The following is a 23,498-nucleotide window of genomic DNA, read 5'->3' on the forward strand; positions in this document are numbered from 1 at the left end:
TGAAAACTCATCTTGTCCAGATATTAGATAGAATCTCCTAGGAAACAGACTTGGAGTCGGAAGTGTGCATCTAAGAATCTGGTTGAGCACTGACACCTACAGAGACATATGAAGGAAGTGGATTGGGCAAAGGGAAGATTTGAACTGTGATGTGGTCTCAATGGAGGCCTTGGCCAATCCCACAGGCAGTTCTGTTTGGATGACCCTTCAGAATATTCCTGCTTTGAGGTAGGGGATCAGGCATTTACACCTTCACGCCAAGTCATTTGATGCTGAGTGTCTCAGGGAAGAAGTGGGTTTTTGGGGAAGAGGAATAAGGCAGCTGAGGACAACTTCATAGAATGAGACTCAGTAGAAAGTTGTCTGTCACAAAAACACTTAGTGGCTAAGTGAATGAGACTTCAGGATTGAAGGGTAAATTTTGACAGCACACTAGGGCAGTCATTACAATCCACCTTTTGCTCTTTTCAGCTCCACATACTTTGTATAATAAACTGGAAACTCTTCTCCTAAGATCTGTGTTGGTTATGTTTTCTGGGATATATTGCAACAATAAATTTTGTGGGATAAACTTTAAGCCCACATGTGTAGCTGGTCTTGAAGCTGCACATCAAATCAATTGTCTTCTCTTTTTCGCCAATTCTAGATTCCCCTCACTTTTGACAAGCATCTTCATTGTTTTAGGGACTTAAGGGGTGTGTTGACCCAAAAGCATTTCCCAGTAGAATCCAAGATGCTAGTCATCATGCCCCTCTCAACCTACTGTACTTGTGCCTTTGGCATCAAAATTGGGTAAGGGATACCCAGAGGAGGTACACAGGTGGTGCCAGGCATGGGTGCCAAGCATGCTGTTTTCTTTCCTCATGTCATAACAACATTCCAACCTTTTTCTCATGATCAAGATCAACTACTCCTGCTGAGATAGTAACACCTTTACTTGATTTTAGTTTAAAGAGACTCACTGCATAATGTGGAGAAAGGCTTCTTCCTTAGGAAACACAGATTTCTAAAGCTAAAAAAGAGAAATAAGCAAAAATCCCCTAATTTGGTCACTGAAAGTAAGAGTAAGCAGGTTCAATGCTACTTCCAACCCTCCATTCTCAAATTCATAATTCTAGTTTTGGCTATCACAGTATCATATAAGGGTTGTTGATTTATGGAATAATTGCCTCCTGGAGGATAGTGCTCTACCCTGGCAGGGTATCATCTCCAAATTGGCACATTAGTTATACCTTCCATTAGCTGTTACATTTACATTGCTCTCTTTCACCAGTTTCTGGGTGTTGTGTGTGTGTCTGTGTGTTTGTGTGTAACAAGACCAATAGATTCCATAGTAAACTGCACAATGATACACTGCTTTGCTCTAAAGTGGGTTCTGAGGCAATGCTAATCCCATATCAGTCTGTAAATCCTCCAATAATGGTGCTGATTGAGGCCCTACAGGCAGGAACTATACCTGGAATAAGGTTATATTTTAGTCAAGAAGAATTGCTTCCTCTTCTAATGTGAGAGGACCCCATTGTAATTAACTTGCCACCAAGAGGCCAGGTGGACTCTTTATGCATGGTGCCATATCAAGGGTTCTGTATTGAAATTTTGTGCTTGCAGAAGCAGCGAGGTCTGCCTTGGTTAGTTGGAGACTATGTCTTTGGGTCTATTCATAGTCTCCATTCTGCCATACTGGGCACTCCAATTATGCACCCATTATTCCAGCACTAGAGTGGCAAATGACAGAGGCTGTCTGATGTCAAATGTCTGATGTCTTTCTGTCCATTTTGTTGTTCAGTGCATTGTCAATGGTGCATGCCTTTTGTTGGGCATTATGATATACTACAAAGATCATATAGAATACCATTCCCATAGATCCACTGACATGTGTATTCCTCAGATATCCTTGACAAACCTGCTAAGCCATTTACAACTGTACATGATTCTGTATATATTCTTTTAGTGGTCTGCTTCTTTCCACATAAAATGAATGACTAAAGTTTTGCTTATTCAGAGAATTTCTTCTCTCCTTTAACTTTGAGGTCCACTCCTGAGTGAAGCTCTAATGAAGCAGAAGCAGGCTTTTATTGGCTTACAACCAAATACTCTCTCATCAACCCAAAATCTGAGAAAGACAGAAATTACTAAACTTAATTCAAGAAAAAAACAGAAAGTCTAAATAGACTTACATAAAGGAAAGAAAGTTAATTTGAAATTAAAATCTTCCCCCAAACATAAGTGCTCCCTCCCCCAAGAAAAGAACAACAAAAACATAAGGCCAGCCCAGATGGTTTCACTGGTGAATTTTATCAAATATTAGCCAACTAGTCATAGAGGCTTAGATTCATGATAAAAGACATAAATTCTTCACTCTTCAAAATGAAGAGTGTCAAAGAACTTTAAGGCCATATTTTTATATTTCTACAGTATGATTGCAACAATCTTAAATCTGCTTCTGAAAAATTCAGGAGGTATATTTATCTGCTTTGAACACAGGCTGTGGGATTGCTTCAAGGCACATTCTCAGCATTACGATCAGTATAAGTCAAAATCTGAAGAAGATTTAGGTCTTTAAATCTCGATTATTATTAGAAAGAAAATGAAGCTTATGAATTGGTGGCTCTGTGTGGGCAAAGCTAGACAAACTTTGTTTTCTTATCCACTAAATCAGGTGAAAGTAAATTTCCATTTATTATGGTGTATTTGCATTATAGTGACCACAGAGCAATCTAGAAGCAGACACACCTGAAGTAATTTATTTTTTCACACTCCAACATTAAGCTCTAAAATATAACTGCTACCTTTTGAATACTGAACTTGTAATGATAATTCATTATTTTTGCTAAAATTTTAGGTTTGCATTTGTATGCCATGAAAAAAACTGCTAATTTAATTACAGATATTTTTACATTCTTTTTTTCTAAAAAGTTAGTTTATACAAGAGTTTTTGGGTAGATATCACTGTAATAGACATGCATACACTTAATTTGGTGTCTACTGATAATACGAGAAGTTTTCTTCTATTTCTTTACTTATACACTGGCACATTGAACAATCTAACCACTCATAGTAGAACATATTAAGAAAGATTTGTAGATACCCCTATATCATAGCAAAGCCCAGATAATACATTGAGCTACATTCCAGATTAAATGTAAATTTCCTCTTTGTTAAACTTCTCATAGAGATATCTAAGTCAATGTGAAATTTTCTTCCATTTTGGTCAAGTCCAAAATAAACTGAAATACAAAATTTTACATCTTTAATTTTGTATTCTTCCTAGACTCAGCAGAGTGAACTCAGTCATTTCCCCTGAAGGAAGAAAGAAGGAGTGACTCTCGATTCCTTCTCTGGCTACTACAGCTTTGACATTCAAAGTTCCTTCAGGAACTCACAGACTACATAAAGTTGGACGGAACTGCTGAAGATGCTATAAATTAAACCTTCTTATGTCCCAGTTTTCTGAAGTTCCAAATAGTAAATAGGACAACTAAAAATAGCATTTGAAAAAGTTTCAGAACATAGTTGGTAATAGAGCTTGTTCCATCTCTCTTTGCTCTTGACAGTTTTATATATATATATATATATATATATATATATTATTTCCATGTATGTATATATGTATGCATGTGACTATATATGTGTGAATACACATTTCCAAATATATAATTCCATATAATTTCCGAGTCTAAGTCATTCAGTCCTGTATACACAACCAGTGTATCCGAGGTGATTGGGAGGAGATATACTAACCATTTAAAACTTGTAAGAGAATTCTGAAAAGAATAAGAGAGAGAGCTAGAGTATTTCTGGTACTGCATGTCAGCTATGGGCAGTGTTTCAAGAGAAGTTAATGGGAGCTCTCCAGGGTAAAGGCTTTTAACTTTGGGGAAAAATGAACAGAGTAGGGAGTGTTTTAGTGATGTTAGTGAAAATGGCAGAGTGGTAGCTCCAAGAGTTTGTTCCACCACAGGTAAGATAACCCCACCAAACAAAAACAAAAACAAATTTAAAAAAAGAGCAGAAGTTATCAGAACTAACTTTGGAAAACAGTCAAAGATTTATAGTAACCAAACAAGCATTGAATCAAGAATCAGTTGATTTAAAAATCTTAGAAAAGCTTTGCAGCATTTTTACTTTTGTTTCCATCTTACTCCCCAGTTTGGTAGCAATCTTGAAGACAGCAGCCTGTGTTTCCCTGTGTGGGACCTGGTCCTCTGGTTCTGGTAGGAGCAGAGAAGACCATGCTCTCTAAGAACTGAATCTGCCTGTTTTGTCCAGTCTGGATACTGCCCAAAGGGCTGAAGCAAGGAGCTTGCATTTGTTTCCCCTAACATGGAAGTCTCTCAGGGTAGAAAAGTAGCTATGCACAGAGCATTCTTCAAAAAAGTGAAAGGCCAAAGAATAATTTGCTGCTGCCTGGGGCAAAGATTACAACTGAGGCAAACAATGAATATGCTGAAAGCCTGTGAGGAAAACCTGGGAAAAGAGAATTTTTGGAGAATTAAGGGCATTTTAGGGCACCCCTGTATACTAGGAACCCAGAAAGCCTTACACAGCCCTACTCTACTACTAAGTAGGATACAGTAGGTAGTTGGAAACCGATGATTTATTGAAAAAACTAGGGAAAGGATGAATGTTCAAATAATAAAACAGCAAACAAAAACAGACAACAACAACAAACCGAGAACTGAGAAAGAAGACTCCGATTCTTTCTTTGTTTTTAATCTATGGGTGATCTTTAGGCTGATAGCAACAGGAAATAAAAGCTGAGGCAGATTTGTAGATACCTTGTCTAAGTATTGAGAAAGTGCCCAAAACAGAGCCAGACTGCAAAGACTGAGAGTTTATATTTATCCATTTTAATTTTTTGTTCCATACATTCAAGAAAATCTCTATCCAAACACTAGTTGATCATAATCTAAAGGAACAGACTTCAGAGAACATATCTGACAAATAATACAGTCTTTAAAAATTGTTAATAAAAGTTACTAAACAATCAAACAGCTACATCCCAGAGCAAGCAATCAAGCAAGCAAGCAAGCGAAAAACCAAATCAAAACAAAACAGTGAAGAGGGGAAAGAAGCTGATTTCTAGTGTTAGCACACTATAATATTTAAATGTATACTTTTCAACAACAAACTGTATATAAAACATAGGAAGAAACAAAAATTATGGCTCATTCACGTTAGAAATGAACAGAAATTGTCCTTAAGGAAGCATAGACAATAAACTTACTAGACGAAGACTTTAAATCAACTATCTCCTTTAAATGTCAAACAAAAAAAGTGTCAACTCCACAAAGTTAAACAAAGGACTTTCATGTGACCCAGCCACTCCACTCCTAGATATAAACACAAAAGAATTGAAAACAAGTCTTCAAACAAATACTCATACACAAATGTTTATAGCAGCGCAATTTACATTAGCCAAAAGGTGGTGACATCCCAAATGTCCATCATCAGAAGAATGGATAAACAAAATGTGACAGATACCTAAAAAGGAATTCAGCATCCAAAAGGAATGAAGTTCTAATACTTGTTATAACGTGAATAAACCTTGAAAGCTTTGTGCTAAGTGAGATCAGCCAGACACAAAGGGTCACTTATTGTAGGATGTTATTTAAATCAAATACACAGAATGGGTAAATCCATAAAGACAGAGAGCAGACTGGTAGTTACCAGAGGCAGTGTGGAGGGGAAAAGTAGGATTGACTTAAGGAGTAGGGGGTTTTCTTTTGGGGTGATAAAAATATTTTGGAACTTGATAGAGGTGTTGTCCAACATTCTGAATATACCAAATACCACTGAATTGTATCCTTTATAATGGTTAATTTTATGTGACTTTCTCTTTAATAAAAAATGATTAATAAAAAAATGAATGGGAGATCTCTACTACTAAGTAGGATACAGTAGGTAGTTGGAAACTGATGATTTATTGAAAAAACTAGGGAAAAAATGTCATACACATTACAAGAAACATATTTTGGGACTTAACAAAGGTGCTTAGAAGTAATGGGAACTAGCTGAACTAAAACCACACACTTTTCTGGATGGACCTGACTGTTGCCAGCGAATTTTTCCCGAACTGGGGACACTGGTCAGATCTGGGCAGAAGCTGAAGATAAGGCTGAACTAAGGCAGAAGTCCATTGCCAGGGGAGAGAGAAACCAACAAATCTGTAAGTGTTCAGCAGGGCTGGAAGAAAACTAAAAATTGGAGGACTTTCATACCTACAGCCAGGATTACCAATGGTAATTTCCTGAGTTCTGGAGCTCAGAGGATGCTGAAGAGGGGCCAATGCTTCAAAAGGGAAGAATAACATTTCCCACAGTCATTAGGTGTTGAGAAAACAAAGACTTTCTGAAGAGTGGTGCTTTACTGAAAGCTCATTGTTGGGTCTCATGGCAGATATTTGGATTTTACAGTGGCGTGTGGTAGGAAGTGGAGAAATGGGAATGGGAATGGCTTGGGAATTGTAAAGGGTAGAGCTGGATCTCCCTTCACTTCAGGTGAAGGATAATTTGTAATCAGTAAAAAGTCTAGGTAGGTGGCATCCTGGAGAGAACAGAGCAAACCAGAGTAGCTGGGTTTGTTACCAGGCAAGATCCTGCCTGTGACAGACCCCTCCCCATTTCCTCTGCTTTAGTTCCTCTCTGAAGTACCTAGATAATATTGATAGTATCTGATGCAGATTTCCAGGTTGTTTTACAGATGCTAAAACCACCACCAAAGGGAAGAAATTAACACATCCCTCCAGAGTCTGTTGGGAACCAGGAAATATTTGCAACAACTTATCGCCTTTTTACTTTACCTCACCATCAACCAATCAGAGAATTGTGCACAAGCTGATCACATACCCCAGGACTCCCTTCCCTTGCCTTGCCTTTGAAAATGCTTTGCTGAAACCCATCAGGCAGTTTGGGCTTTTTGAGCATCAGCTGTCCCAGACTCATTGTATGGCGCCTTACAGTAAACGCTGCACCTTCCTTCACCGCAACCTGGTGTCAGTAGACTGGCTTTACTGAGTGTGGGCAACCAGACCCAAGTTTCGGTTCAGTAACAGATTTTTACTAAGGATGCAACCCGTTCGAACCCAGCTTCATATGTCATAGGATTGAGATGATCAGACCCTATTGCTGCCTAACAGAATCAAGGTCTTTGTCATTGTGATAAGCACAAAAAAAAAAAAAAAAAGAAAAGAAAGGTGTAAGAACTGGAAAAGAATAACTGTCATTATTCACAGACTATATGATTGTGTAATCCAAAAGACTCTAAAGACAAAAGTTAGAATCTATAAGTGAATTTTCTAGGGTTGCTGGCACAATGCCTGTATTCAAAAATACACATTTTAAAATAAACCATGGGCTGAAAGATTAAAATAATAATTAGAAAATATTTTTGAAGTCAATGATAGTGAAGATATTTATGTAAAAATTTATGAACTAAAGCTAAAGGTGTTAATGTATAGCCATAAATGCTTGCATTAGAAAAAAAGGCCAAAATTAAATGACTTAGCTTTCACAAAATGACAAGCTGATTCTAAAACTCCTTTGGTATTTTAAACAGTAAAAAATAGACAAAGCAGTCTTAACGAAAAACAAAGCACAAGGACTAAAATATCAAACATCAAACTGAGTAATGGAACAGAATTAAAGTTCATAAATAGACCAATATATGCATGGTTACCCAACTTATAACAAAAACAGCACTCTATTACAGTGGGGAAAGGAAGGTCTTTTAATATACGGCATTGGATAGATTAGATATAGATATGGAAAACCAAGTTGCCGTCTTACCCTCCACCCCCAACCCCCAGCAATCCTATTCCTGGGCATACATACACTGTACAGAAAAAAAAGTATATATATATATATATTTTCACACAGGTACACACACACACTGTACTAAATTATCCACAGCGACTTTATTCTTAATAAATAAATAACACTACTTAAATGCTTATTTACAGTGCATAGATGAGTCAAGCTTTATTTTCTGAATGTGACACAAACCTTAATGAAAATTATCTACAACCACCTGAAACAATGTGGATGAATCACATAATAACAATATTGAGAAAAAAAAAAAAAAAAACAGATGTGAAAGACTACTGACCATGTGATTTCATTCATACAAAGTACCAAGGCAGGCAAAATCAATCTGGGCTGTTAGAAGGCAGGAAGGGGGTTACCTTTGTAAGGTAGTGTGTGGAAAGAGGCAAGAGGCAATTCTTTGTTGTGTGTTATGTCTGTTCCTTGATTTTGATGCCAGTCTTGGGGATGTGTTCAGTGTGTTAAAATTCATCAGAACGGTACATTAAGGATATGTACTCTTTTCTGTATGTGTATTTTATTTCAATAAAAGGTTAAAAGTTAAAAAGTTTGATCAATTGTGCTACAAAGTGGTTTTTTCCATACTTTCAGAAACCCAAGGCTAACCAATTGTTACTCTATACGTGAAGAAGCCCAATTAAAAAATAATAAATATTGGGACTTCCCTGGTGGCGCAGTGGTTAAGAATCCGCCTGCCAATGCAGGGGACACGGGTTCGAGCCATGGTCCGGGAAGATCCCACATGCCTCGGAGCAACTAAACGCGTGCACCACAGCTACTGAGCCTGCGCTCTAGACCCCGGGAGCCACAACTACTGAAGCCCGTGCGCCTAGAGCCTGTGCTCCGCAACAAGAGAAGCCACGGCAATGAGAAGCCTGCGCACCGCAAGGAAGAGTAGCCCCCGCTCGACGCAACTAGAGAAAGCCCGCGTGCAGCACGAAGACCCAAACCTGCCAAAAATAAATAAATTAATTTTTTAAAATAATAAAAAATAAATAAATATTATTTTTACAGTTGTTCTTATCCAGGGGAGAATGTCTAAAGTCATTTTTTTCCTTCTCTCTACCACAAGGGGATGGGGGCGGGGGATACTGGTATCTGGCACGTAGAGGCCAGCAATGTGGCTAAAAATCCTACAATGCACACAGCAGCCCCTACAAAAAAAAAAAAAAAATTATTTGACTCAAAATGCCAATGACACCAAGGTTGAGAAATCCTGACTTAAAAAATATGCTTTTTACTAAATGCATGTTTAGTGAAACAATGAAGCTTTCTTTAGCTCTATTCTGTTGCTGAGGATAATTCCCAGGATGCTATCTTCTGAGACTCCGTGGATGTCACATGCTTTTTGCCATATGTTTCTTGACAAAATCTTGCTTCCCCTTAGCTTTTGATTCCCTGAGTATTAATTAATCTTCACCACTGCAAGTTAACCGTAGATACGCATTAACAATACATTTATTTTTCTCCTTTCTCTGACCTGACTGTATCTGCAGAAGCTTATCGTTTCTTGGAGCCCAAATGAAAGTCAGATTAAGGAACAAAACAAGCCAAATTTTGTTCAAAACTAAGGAAACAGGCAGGGAGGCTTTGTTGTAGCTACTAACTACCTAAAGGTTAAAAATTTCCTCAGATACTTTTTAATTTTACTATTCTATTTCCAAATCTGTAAGGAATAAAAAAAGTCTGAGGTGAGGTTTTCCTGGTTCTAGGAAAATTGTTCTCTCTGAAGTTCACAAGAAGTATGTTGCACTAGAAATTCAAGTTATCTGAGAAGGTTAAAACAAAACAGGGAAGAAGTCTCCATCTCAGTCAAAAATAGGCTCCTTCTCTCTTCTTTGCATTGAGTCCATTTTTAAAATTCCAGGGAATTCCCTGGAGGTCCAGTGGTTAGGACCCCATGCTCTCACTGCCAAGGGCCCAGGTTCAATACCTGGTTGGGGAACTAAGATCCCACATGCGGCACAGTATGGCCAAAAAACCCCCAATTCCAACCATCATCCCACTCCCTCTGATTCATAAGACTATACAATAGATTACAAATCGTGGTGAACTTTTGGTGCTGTTTGACACCAATAAAGCCAAGAAACCATGGGTTCTCACAAATCACTTTCCTTCACTGCTTCGTGAATTCCTAGAGATGATTCTGTGACAGAAGGAACAACCCAAAATGAATCAAAGTATACATTTATTATTTGTTATGGAAGTCTTCCAAATCTCACTTGTAAATTTTCTTGTAAAAATCAGTTATTAACCTGCAGTTTGGTTTGGAGAATAAGCAGAAAGTTTATGAAAGAGACTACATCAGCAAAGAGATTATGGAGAAAGAGAGAGCAAATGTCAATTCTCTCAAAAGGGCCATCACTTATGTGGCCCAGGCCTCTGCCCTGAACACAGAGGCAGTGGCAAGAGTGATATACATATATATAAGATTACAAGACTCAGCTATCTAACAAACTCTAGAAATTACCTGATATTTCTTTATCTCTCACTTAGCATCACTAGACAAGTTTATTATCTCATTCACTTATTTCAAACAAGCAATTCATCTTCCTTCCTAATTATAGAGCAAGTTAATTTTGTTAACTGAACTAATTACCGTCATACTTCTTAAATGGACCAATTTATTCCAGACCACCTTGTGATTTTCTGGACCCCACGGTTCATTTGTTCACCTTCATTTGGTCAGTAACCAACCTTGGGCTGCTGCTTGGGATTCAAGCCTATGGGAAGAGGAACTCTTGTCAGAGAAGGACTAATGGTAAACTCATTCCTCTAAGTGGACTTAGGCATGGTATTCAGCCCACTAGGGAAGCAGAGAGGAATCTTGTGTTCAATTGAAGCTGAAGATCGTTTGCTGTCACACAAATATCCACAGTTGAATGTCTTTTTTTTTTTTCCTTTTCTTTAAGCAAGGTTCACCAGCCCAGATGTAGCTGTGAAATCAACAGGTATTTGTATCCATACATTTGAGAAGTTACTGTATACAAGGGATAATGCCGGTAACTTCCCTCACAAGCTTGCTTATTATATAATTCCTCCACTGGGAAAATCAAGTACTTGCTCTGTATTCTAGCAGGATAGCCAGTGTACTGATAACTGAATTCTGATTGCTTCCTATATGATGTTGCACACAAATGTCTTTACTGATAAATACAGGTTGGTTCCATTCAGCATCACTCCCTAGCCAATGAAAGCACTCTTAGTTTTAAAAAGGGTCTATGAAAGATTCTATGCCATTATATAAACTCCTGATTTTTTTTTATTAAATTGCACATTTTGCTACACACTTTTTCACGTATTATCTTCCTTGTACTATCTTCCATGTGAAGAAATAAGTACATTTTAAAAATGTTTAAGCTAGACCAGAGGCATTTAAATAACTTCATCATTTGGAATTAGGGTGGCCCATGAGAAGCAGATATCAAAGTAACAGGATTTTTTTTTATACCTGAAAATTGTTTTTTTTGTGTGTGTAGAGAAACAGAGGTAAGATCTCTAGGGCTGTTACGGCAGTTCTGCTCCATAGTCCTGAAGGACTGAAATGTCCCCAGGTTTCTGCTTTTTCTAGGTGGTCTTTGTCATATAATTCAGGATGAGGCTGCAGCTGTATATGCATTCCAAGTCTCAGCATGAAAAAGAAGTGTGAGGCACATATGATTGGTTGTCTCTTAAGAAATATTCCTGGAAGCTGCCGTATGACACTTCATTTTATATCTAGTGGATAAAACTGGGACACTTAGGAATGCTTAGCTTCAAGGGAGGTTGGAAAATGTACTGTTTATTGTGGGTAACTTATGACCACCTAAAACTCCAGGTTTTGATAAATTTAGGAAGTAAGGATATATAGAATACTGAGGGATAACTATCACTCCATTACAAGAATCAAGGTTGCATGAATAGTTATTAATACTACTTTCTATAGGACTAAAAGTATAAATAATAGTAATATTAATTTTAAAATATTTTAATTGAGTGAAGCTATATTTCAGAAACTATGAAGGTACAAAAATTGTGTGAGGCTTACCAGGCTTATGTTGCTTTTGCACTTGGAAATTCTCTTCTGCTGGGAACTACACAGGATAAACCACATTAAAGAAGGTGATTTATATTTACATTAAAACCCTACAAAAATGATACCCTTTTCTTTGGCCCTTGTATAATGGTGCTGAACCAAAATTAAATGTTATACCTAGCCTTCCAGCAGCTATGTAGTAATTAATAGGACAATCATTAAAATTTGGAAAGAAAGCTCTAATTGTATGACTGCATTCTTCATAGTAACATGTTCTACAGATTATTATAATCTCAGTAATTTACAAAGTAAATATTCTAATCCTGTTAATCATGCTTTTTTATTTAATATGCCTCCAAAGAGAATACATTTTGTAGGACAGTGAATTTTCTGAGGCTGCTGGGAAAGGTTGTATTTGTGTGCTCTCACAAAAATATGACTATTTCTACTGAACTAAACAATTATCTCTTTATATCACTTGTTTTACTTTTTTCAGCTTAATTCCAAAATGAATATTAATTATAAGCAGTTTATCTTTGTTTATCCAGTGACCTATGTAAAATTACATTTATTATCATCATAGTTATAGTTTCATTAACAGGAAAAAAGAATTCTTATCCATCTATCTGTGTTAAGGGATAGAATATCTTTGATGTAAATGCGAGGATCATGTCTTGGTAGAGGGGGAAAAGTCAGATTGGGAAGCTTGTCTAAAATTATAAATGATACCTCTATAAAGTATTTTGAGGATGCATTCAGCACACTGATATGGAGACTACTGCTGTCAGTAAAAGTATTCAAACTCATGAATGACTCCCTGTTTTTTTATGTTTATGTTTTAATTGTGAACAGTAATAGCCCACAGTAGGTATAATGCTTTTCTGGGCATATTACAGACATGAAGTGGGTTTTTTTTGTTGTTTTTTAAATTTATTTAGTTTATTTTTAAAATTTATTTATTTTTGGCTGTGTTGGGTCTTCGTTGCTGAGCGTGGGCTTTCTTTAATTGCGACGAGCGGGGGCTACTCTTCGTTGCGGTGCGTGGGCTTCTCATTGCGGTGGCTTCTCTTGTGGCGGAGCATGGGCTCTAGGCACGCGGGCGTCAGTAGTTGTGGCTCATGGGCTCTAGAGCACAGGCTCAGTAGTTGTGGTGCACTGGCTTAGCTGCTCCGTGGCATGTGGGATCTTCACGGACCAGGGCTCGAACCCGTGTCCCCTGCATTGGCAGGTGGATTCTTAACCACTGCACCACCAGGGAAGCCCATGAAATGGTTTTGATTCACATAGGTTGTCCTTATGGTCAATAATGTTGGCAAAATTAGAGCTCAAAGTTTTGAAATAGGATAGCTGAAAGACAAATCAAACAATGGCAGAGGAGAATGTTGAAGACAAACTAATGTCCAAGGGATTGTTTGCTTTTGGTGTGCCTCTTTGTGTCTGAGTTTCAGAGGTAGTGGTGTTTGCGTGGGTACCTGCTTGGAGTTTGTATCTAAAGAGAGAAACATGTCTACAGGTTTTAAGTGGAAGATTTTAAGAATTTAAAAGAATTCCAAGCGTCTGCTTTTCTTAGAATGCCTCCGTTGACATGAAAGAAATATACTGCTAGGTATTTTTTCAGCAAAGATGGGTTTATCTGGGATCAGCAGAGAATTGTAATTCAGGGTCTGCAACTGGGATGAGCCATGTGTCAGTTCCCACATGGCAAGGGAAAGAAAACATTTTTTTCTAGAGAGGAAAAGGAAGTTGGGAGGACCATAACAAATAGAGTCCATGGTTTTTCACTGGTTGAGCCGTTGCCAGGAAAGAAGAGTATTTCTTCTTTCTCTTGGGCTCTGCTATCATCACAGGGCATGAGCACTCGCCCTTCTGGTCTCCCACTTCTATTTAATTGAGGTTTCTGTTTGTTATTCTTTTACATCTCTTTATAACAGCTGCAGCACTGGGTTAAAGGTCTAGGAGCTAGGCTCCTAAACATTTGCTGATTTGCTTATTTTTATTGTTTCATAAAAGATTTTTCAAGGAAAAATATAATAGGTTTATTTTTCTCAATACTAAATAGAAATAGAAGGTACAGTTTAAAAAATAATTATGTTTGGACATCTTTCTAAATATCATTTCCTTACCTGAAAAGTGTGAAAAACTATCATCTAGCTAAAAGTTCCAGAGTCAAAGTGTTTATCCTAGTTCAACTGAATGTAAATGTAAGATATATCTAATTATTCTTACTTTATTAGAAGGTGATTTATCTTTCTGTATTTGAATCTTCGTTGATATCTTTCACATTGTAGGGGAGGAAGAATAATTTTCCTTCTAACCCTTAAGGTTCTTGGCTGAGACGTGCCTTGTAATAAAAGACAGCTTAACAGGAGAAATACAAACAGAAGTTTGATAACACGTATACCTCCTGTAAAAATGGGAGAGACCCATGAAAACTAAGTAACTCTTGGATTTGTCCCAGTAAGATGGTGGGGAGTGAGGCAGCCAGTTGTGGGGAGCTATTGGGAAAAACACAATAAATAAAGGTAAGGTTGTTATACAGATTTAGGTCTTTCCCTTCTCCCAGAGTTTCTAGAGATTTAGTCACCCTTCTCTTTCTGGCACAGAGAGGGAGACACCCATACAAATGGAGATTCTTCTTACAAAATGTAAATGCCTCTTTCAAAAGGTAACTTATTCTTGGCTTTCAGAGCTTTCCCTAAGGCTACTGTTCCTTAAAAATAATCAGCCTAAGATAATCTTTATGCCAAAGAGACATATTAAGGACCTTAAAGAGGACAAACATTTTTCTGATTTTGAAAAAAATGAAGGCTATCAAATCTTTGGCTCTTTCCAACTAGAAGTATCAAGTCACCCTTTAACTAATCAACCAGAATATTATACAATATACTTGATATAAATACATATATATTATAAATAAAATATAGGCAATAAGACTTATAAAATAACCTTATTTTCCTAGTTTTAGAACATTCTCAGGGCAGGGGCACATTACCTTTTTGGTTTCTCTGAAATGTATCTTAGTTGGAAACATTTGTAAAGCACAACTTGAAAGACTATCCACATAAATCCTGATACTACCAAACAATTTGTCTCAGTATAAACTCGTTTCTTCAGTAAGAATTGGATGTTTTTGGAATAAGTGTACAACTATATGGATATATAATAAATGCAATGGTTTTCTTACTAATTCTTATTTGGCATGGGATAGCATGTTTCTAAAATATTTTAAATGAATGGCATAATATACATACAGCTGTTCTGGAATTTTTGTGTTTATAAATCTAATCCTTTGACAACTGATGAATGGACCTAGTTATAATTATTTGAGAGTAAATATCATTTCCATCTACTATTTACCTCACATGCAGCAAGAAGTGACATTCCTTTTATATAGTAGGTAATCAGTAAATTCTAAGTGTCTGAATTATACCTGTCGAACAATAATTAGTATTGATGCTACAAAGAACAAAGAGCTTTATTTGGAGTCTTAAGAATTACAATTAGGAATCGCAGGAGCTGCAATTCAGGAGACACAGATTCCTATAAAACCAAGTGTTCTGTGGTGTTAAAAGTTCAGATTCCATCCGGGCTGAGAGGTGCATAAGTCCCACTTCCTCAATTGCCTCCGGCTCCAGTTTAGAAAGCTCTCTTAGCAATACTGACTACATTTTGATTTTCTTTTCACATACCAAAATCCTCTAAAGTTTGTAGTTCATTGACAAACTTAGAAAGTAATAAAATAATTAAAATTTAATGTCTCATATAATTGGAATCATACAGTATTTATCTTTTTGTGACTGACTTATTTTCACTTAGCATAATGTCCTCAAGGACCAATGTTGTGGCTGGACCAGCCTTTGTTGTTCTTATTATGATTGCAAGACACCCTCAGCAGTAGCCATCAGGAAAGTGAAAAAATAAAAAGGTTTATTACTTATAACTGTGGTTATAAGTTATAAACTGTGGTTCCTGGAGGCTACACAGCATGCCTGGGGCCACACAGCAAGAGGGAGTGTGCAAGCCTGGGATTCTGCTTTTATTGGGATGAAGCGGGGGTGGGGGTGGGGCGGTGGCTAAATTTCCACAGGTTCACTCTGTACTGGTGAATTTAAAACATAAGAGTGGGAATTAATGCACAGGAAGAAAAGAAAAAAAAAAAAAAAAAAGGAAAAGAAAAAGTGGCCAAACTGTCAGTAATCTAAATCATCCAATGATCTTTAAACAAAGGAACTTTGGTGGGGATGAAGAGGGGGGGAGGGCGGGGTGGCCTGAACCATCTTCTAGTCCTGAGTCTGGCAAGGTGTTTATTCACATAGCCATCTTTGAAGTGGATGCCTCAGCAATCAAAGCATAAGTCAGGAACTTGAATTACAAAAAAGAAAAACCAGTTATCAGGGCTTACACTACAAACATGTGACAGAACAGTATAATATTTCATTGTATGTATAGGCCACATTTCTTTTATCCATTGTAAGGGAGCAAAATCTGTCACCCCAAAATGCATCTTTTTGGCATGCAGAGCTGAAAACAGTCAAGGCCCAGAAGACTCAGGAAGAAACTCTGACCTTCCACCTAACTGTCTGAAAGAATTTAGATAAAAGCCCTGTTCCAGGAATGGAGCTATCCCATAGATATCTATAGTATAATATGAACTAGGTATGATAGACAGAGAGGAACCCAGAAAAGTCTGTTAAAATTCCTCTCTGTGTCCCATTCTCTCTGCACGGCCCAGCATAAATTTGTTTACCAAACATTTGTTTTTCCATCTTCATGTGAATTGCCTTCTTCCCCTATGAAGTCCCAAACCATTACCCCCAACATTTTCTTTTGTCTTTAGCTGAAGATGGTGTTTAAGGTGAAGCTTTCAGCCATTTTGTTGAGTTACTCAGTTTTCCTGGGTCTCTCCCATATATACATATTATTAAACTTCTGTTTGATTTTCTTCTGCTTTTGTGTCTCATGTCAACTTAATTCATAGACCAGCCAGAAGAACCTAGAAGGCTGGAGAAAAACTCCTTCCTCCCCAGCACCATTCATCTTCTAGGGACATTTGGGTTGCTTCCATCTCTTGGATATTGTGCCTAATACTGCAATATATCTAAAGTAATCAAAGCCATACAAATAAAAAGTAGAACTGTGGTTTCCAGGGGCTGGGGGAGGAAGGAGGGAAGTTGTTGTTCAATGGGTATAGAGTTTTGGTTTTGCAAGCTGAAAAAGTTCTAGAGCTCTGTTGCATAATGATGTGAATATAGTAGTTAAGACTAGTAAACTATACACTTAAAAACTGGGTAAGAGGATAAATTTTATGTTATGCTCTTTAACATAATTTTAAACAGCTAAAAATATGTCTCGTATAGAAATTTTAAAGATCAAAATTTGATTCTTAACCATAGCTGAGATTAGGATTAATTCTACCATCTGTGACAACCTAATTTCAAACACACTGATCTCTTCTCCAGTTGTGTTGAATGGAAGAACAACATGACAGTGAATCAATGTTGTGGAAGGAGAGGCTGGAGTAATGCTCTGCAGTTTGGATAGATGTTTCCTGTTTTAAGTGAAAGGCTCTAATTTTTCCTTTATCTTTGGAGTAATATACCATCATCTTCATAAAATCTAATCACTTTATTGGTGCATTGTGTAGTAACTATTCACTCAGTTGGAGACCTATCGAGCCAAGAGAAATATAAACAAAAAAGACATCACAAGACTGCATATACCTTATATTAAAAAGACTTCTATTTTCATAATTTAAATTCAATCCCTTACCACTCTGAAACACTATCTGGAGTAATAGTGGTCTCACTGGTTTTGAGTTTTTAATAAGAACATCTTCTAAAACGTCCTGATTTATCAAGTTAATCATGTTAGAACAGTTTATAGTGGTTTTGTAGTGTTCACACTTGTTAAACTGGGAAATGAAAATCAAAATGGAGTCAGTGTAAAAAAAAAAATGGAATCAGTGTTGTTAAGAGCGCTCTCTAAAATGGACCTGGGAGGCCACTGAGGAAGTGGGACTCATGCACATCTCAGCCCAGGCAGAATCTAAACTTTTGACCACTTATTATCTTAACATAGGCATCCAGAACATCTGCACAATGTTCCAGAAACTCAAGATACTTTTTGTACCCTTACCCTAAATAATTCATAACAGTCTATCCCTTAAGGACAAGTATTTCTCTTTTTGCATCAGAGTCAATCATAATTCTTACAAGAAAACTTTAACAACCCTGTGGCTTTTGCCTTTATAAGCCCCTGATCCTTTCTCTTACCCGAACACTTTCAGTTTTATCGGTATCTGTGTCTCCCTAATTATAACTCCTAAGACCCCAAATAAAGCTTTTTGTTCTTTGCAGCTCGATGCTAATTGTTGTTTAACAAAACTAATGCCTCATGATATGGCACGGTCTAATATCTTCCTCAAAGACTAGAGTAAATAATCATCTGTTACTTATTCAGTTGTAGAAATAATCACATAAGACACTGCATGTGCATATTGGGAAAATAACAGGAAAACAGAATAATATGATAGGTTATGGAAATACCATAAGTTGTTACTGAATATTCTCCATATTAAGCATTGGGATGAAGCATAGCACATGGGATGAACATTAGGCACTTAATAAAAGCTTTGCTAATAGTGGCATGAGACTCATGTATTCACATTAATTTTCAAATATTTTTGACACGTCACAAATTAATATTTAATTTGAGCCCTGTTCAAATAAACATACCTTGATTAAAAGCAAATTTTATGAAATATAAGTATTTACATTTAAGGCTGGCAAGTGAGAAGACTTGGCTGAGATCATTTTATTCCTGATAACAGGAGATGGGAGAAGTAATAGGGGGCTCTTCTAGATTACAAAGACATAATGACATTTTTTATCAATATATCTCATTGAAACACAGAATATTTTCTTAGGACAAGAATATTAAGGACAAAAGTTTAAAATTTCACTAAGAGATCAGTCAAGAGTAATCATTGTATGTTGCCTTTCCATTACTATAATGAAAACCCTATGCAAATTAAAGTTTTCAAGAGGCAAGAAAATAAATAATTCCTAATATAATTGTTAAATTTAAGGTTATCTGCAGCGACAAATTATTTAAATTGTGGCACTGTAGTGACCAATGAAATATGTGAAAGTGATTTCAGGTTCAAATAATGGATGGGTAAGAATGGGAGACTGCTTAGTTTTTATACAGAAGCATGTCAAGAAGAGTAAAACGTTGAATTTTAAATAAAAATTTTAAAAATTACCCTCCAAACTTTATATTACAGAATTTACATACTTATAAGGAGATTTTTCATAAAGATAACTGTAGAGCATTTGATTTTCAATATTTTAACCCAGTTAAATCCCCAAATTAGAAGCTACTGGAGAGTTATTTAGGGAATAGGGCTTAGAACAATTGTAGAAAGTTGAAAATATTTTTCTTATTTTCCAATCTTGTACTACTAACAACCTATTTTCCCCAAATAATTGGCTTTACCCTTTTTAATAAGAATTATATTGAACTATATTCAGATTTACTTAATAAAATAAATGATGAGATTTCTGCATTGTGTCACTTCCCTATAAATCATTCCATATAATCCAAGATTCAATAACTTTAGTGATTTATTGGAGAGACGTAAACAAAATTCTGTTACCAACAAGATCAGAAAAAAAAAAAAAAAAAAACAACTGTTAGAGTTGACACAAATAACTGCATAAGCTACTAAAACTGAAAACAGCACTACAAGATGAAAAAACAACCCAATAAGTTCCAACCACTTTCTGACTCTGAAAGCAATTGTTAACGTCTGTACAAGTCATTGGAAAGACATCAGTATTTGTAGACTATCATTAAAGGCACTGAAGTGATAAGAAACTAAATCACACTCTTCATCTCTGTCATTTGTAAAATTTAGGGCTGCTTCAATTTATAATATGTCATCCAGGGAAAAAGGTAAATCTAGTCTTTTTATTCATTTTCTTGGTCTCATTGTCATTACAAGTTTTCATATTTTATATGTTTAATATTTTTTATGAAGTATAAACACTATTAAATGACTTGTGAAAAAATACAAAACATACTTTTAAATCCATCTTGCACACTTCCACACCACTCCCCATGGGAGAAAATGCAAGCTAAATTATTAAATTAATAAACATTAAAATATATAGTAGCATTTTTTTAAAAGTAGGAGTGTAATACAATTTTGAACTTGATACAAGCAGAAAAAGGCCAGAAAACTTTCACCAAGATAGGACAAACACAAAAATTAAAACAAAATAAAGAAGTAGAAAATATTAACCATTGTCAAAAAAAATCATGGAGAAATTATTCAAAAATATCAGCAATCACAATAAATATAAATGCATGTATTTTGACCTTAAAATAGATGTGTTTGATAGATTAATGCATCTATATGTTGTTTACAAGAAACACACTTATTACAAAAAACAGAACAGTTATTCAAGAAAGGTGTTTAACAAACCTTAAGGAAAGATTTGAAGTATGATTTAACCCCCAATTTTTTGCACATATGAAATGCTTAGAGCTACTTTCAGAGTGCATTGTGGATAAAAGAAATGATACTATTTTCATTCTTAGTCTAAGAAAATTCCTTAAAACTGGCCCACAGGACTTGTCTAGTAGCTTTTCTCCTGGACCTATATGGAAGATGGTTTAAAAACTTTAATTTTCCCTTGTTTGCAAAAGCTACCTGCAAAAATTACCGTTCTTGTTAATCACATGTTGTGCATAGACCTTCTGAAAGATTATAATGGTTTGTTCAAGTAAATATAGAAAACTTATATTTGCCTGAATAAAGAATCATGTCTCCTATCGGCTCCGTTAAGAGCCTTTTTTATATACTGTGAGAAGATGAGAATTATTGAAATAAAACCATCCCTTACATTGATCTTTTCTCATTTAGTGATAATAGGAAAACATTAAGCAAAAAAGATCAGTGGAGCAAAATTAATATGAAAGAAAAATATGATAGTATCATAAAAACAATAGATAAGAATATACAGTTGATTTTTGTTATTCTCAGTAGTTATATAAAGTTGCCAGGAGCAGTGAATTAAGTTATACTGAGTCATTTGTCCTAGGGTAGGTGAATATTGTGTGTAAATATTCATACATATATATATATATACATACAAATCTCACTTAGACTGTAATCTTACAACTTAAAAAAAAAAAAAACGTATCTAGGTATTTTCTATTTTCTTTATTTTATGAAAGAGAAAATGATGTTCACAAGTGTTAAGTCACTTGCCTGAGGCCTTTGCAATAAAAGGTGCCAGACTTAAGATTTAAACCCAGTCCAACTGGCCCCAGAGATGGGGCTTCTTGCGCTCCATTGCCTGTCTCCCACCACCTCTATTCCCTGGTCATCTCTGTATGCGGCTGAAACAGGAAGGCAGGGCATCATCTTCTTCAGCCTCAGCTGGGAATGTGGAAGTCAGGTAACTCAAATTTTCACTATTCTCATGCATGTCTGTGAATAACTACAGAAGTGCCATGAGTATTCACTTTGGGTTTACAAATACATTTTCACATGTAGAGAAACTTGTAATTACAGAATCCATGAATAATGAGGGTCAATTGGACATTTATAAAATACATATTTCATATTTATTAAAGAAATACTTTTTTAAAATGTAGAAATCATGAATATATGTACACCTCATACTAAATGCCAAAGCCTCAATATAAAGTAAGAAAAACTCAGCAAAATATCATGAGGATACAAATTTTCAGATATGTCAGAGAAATTTTATCATTTTTCTCAGATATTAGAGATTAATCAGCTAAATATAACTAATAGTATGGAAGACTCTTATACTGCAAATAATGAAATTGAGAGAGTGTTTCATATGTAATTTTTAAACTTTAGATAAAACAGAGGCTGTTCCAAAACATTTTTTAAAAGGCTATTTGAAAAGCAACAGAGTAAATGATAATTTTTGCACACTTTTCAAGTTAATTCCACACAATATTATTACATATTGTTTTTTCATAAATAAATTTGTTGCGTTTACTTATCAAATTTATGACAGTGGTTGTCGGTGTAAGAGGAGGGAAATGCCACTGGGAATAGGTAACTCAAAAGTTAGTCAATTTTAACATCAAGATTCTATTTTTTTCATTTAAATAAAACTGATAATATTAACAAAATGTTTATGCAAAATGTGCAAAAGGAAACCATATCCCTTTATGGTAGGGAAGATTCTAAAATGTCCTTAAGGATCCATGCCCTAGTATAATCCCCTGGAGTGTAGACAGGTCCTGAGAACATGATGGGAAATCACTTCCACGATTATGTTATCTTATATGGCAAAGGAATTTTGAAGATAAAATTAAGGTCCCTAATCAGTTTAGTACAAGTTAATCAACAGGGATATCAGATCTAGTAGCCATGACCTAATCAGTTGAGCTCTTTAAAACGGAGAGACTGGAAGCCACAGAGATGATCTCCTGCTGTCCTTGAAGGACAAGTCACCGGAGATCCACAGCTGCAAGGTACTGAATTCTGCCAACCATGTGAGCTTGAAAGAGGATCTCTAACCTAAGATGATACCCAAGCACAGCTGACATCTTGAATACAGCCCTGTGAGATCCAGAGCGGAGGATCACGGAAACTGTAAGATAATAACTAGATGCTGCTTTAAGATATTAAGGTTGTAGTAATTTGTTATGCAACAAGACAAAAGTAATGCACTTTCTATTAAGCAGAAATACTAATGTTATTGAGTGGAGAAATCTCCCTGGAATGTGATACAGTTTGCTTTTAACTGGCTATGTGGCCTTAGGCAAGCGATTTAATTTCTCCAGCCCTAAAGGAGTGTTTTTACAATAAAAGTATCCAAATCCCTTAAATTTTAAAGATTTATCCTATACTCTAAGAGTTACCAAAAAAAAAAAAAAAAAAAATTAGTGCCATGTTTAAGGAAGCCAGACACTTTCCAAGTATTGATTAGTAGATTAATTAATTAATATATTGGAACATTAATCATTTTATTAACCAAGATGGTAGTACATTAATTTAATCATTATGTGCTTTAGCAAATATTTCTTGAATATTTACCACACAAGCTAGATGACATAGATACACTAAAAAATATGCAGTCACTCCATTTTTTTTGTGATTACTTAGAGTGGATAATACATTGGATGAGCACTAAACAAATGCAGAGAACCAGAATCCGTTTTCTTGATAAAATGAGAGCTAAATTGAGACTGATTGAAGAAATCTTACAAAATCAAAACTGGCCTTGGAGAGAAATGAGAGGTTCTTCACGCCAAGAGAAGTTAATATGCAAAGGTCTGAAGTTGTGAATGAACTTAGTAAAAGTAAGAACTCACTATTCCCTTTGATTTGAGCAAACAACTCAAATGGAAGAGTGCTTACATGTGAGACAGGGTAAAACAAAACAAAACAAAACAAAAAAACCTAAGACAATATTATAAAAGGCCTAGTAAATTATTTTAAGGAATGTAGGTGTTACCGTAAACAACAGTAATATTTTTAGATATTATTCTAGCATATGTTGTTTATTTCTTTTAATGAAGTTTGAACTCTCTACGTTAGGGAGAAATATTAGTGGCTTATAAACCTACATATAAACCTACATACAACATAATAAATTGTATTATTA

Source organism: Balaenoptera ricei, chromosome 3 (genome assembly GCF_028023285.1).
Source record: "Balaenoptera ricei isolate mBalRic1 chromosome 3, mBalRic1.hap2, whole genome shotgun sequence".
NCBI classification, from domain to species: domain Eukaryota; kingdom Metazoa; phylum Chordata; class Mammalia; order Artiodactyla; family Balaenopteridae; genus Balaenoptera; species Balaenoptera ricei.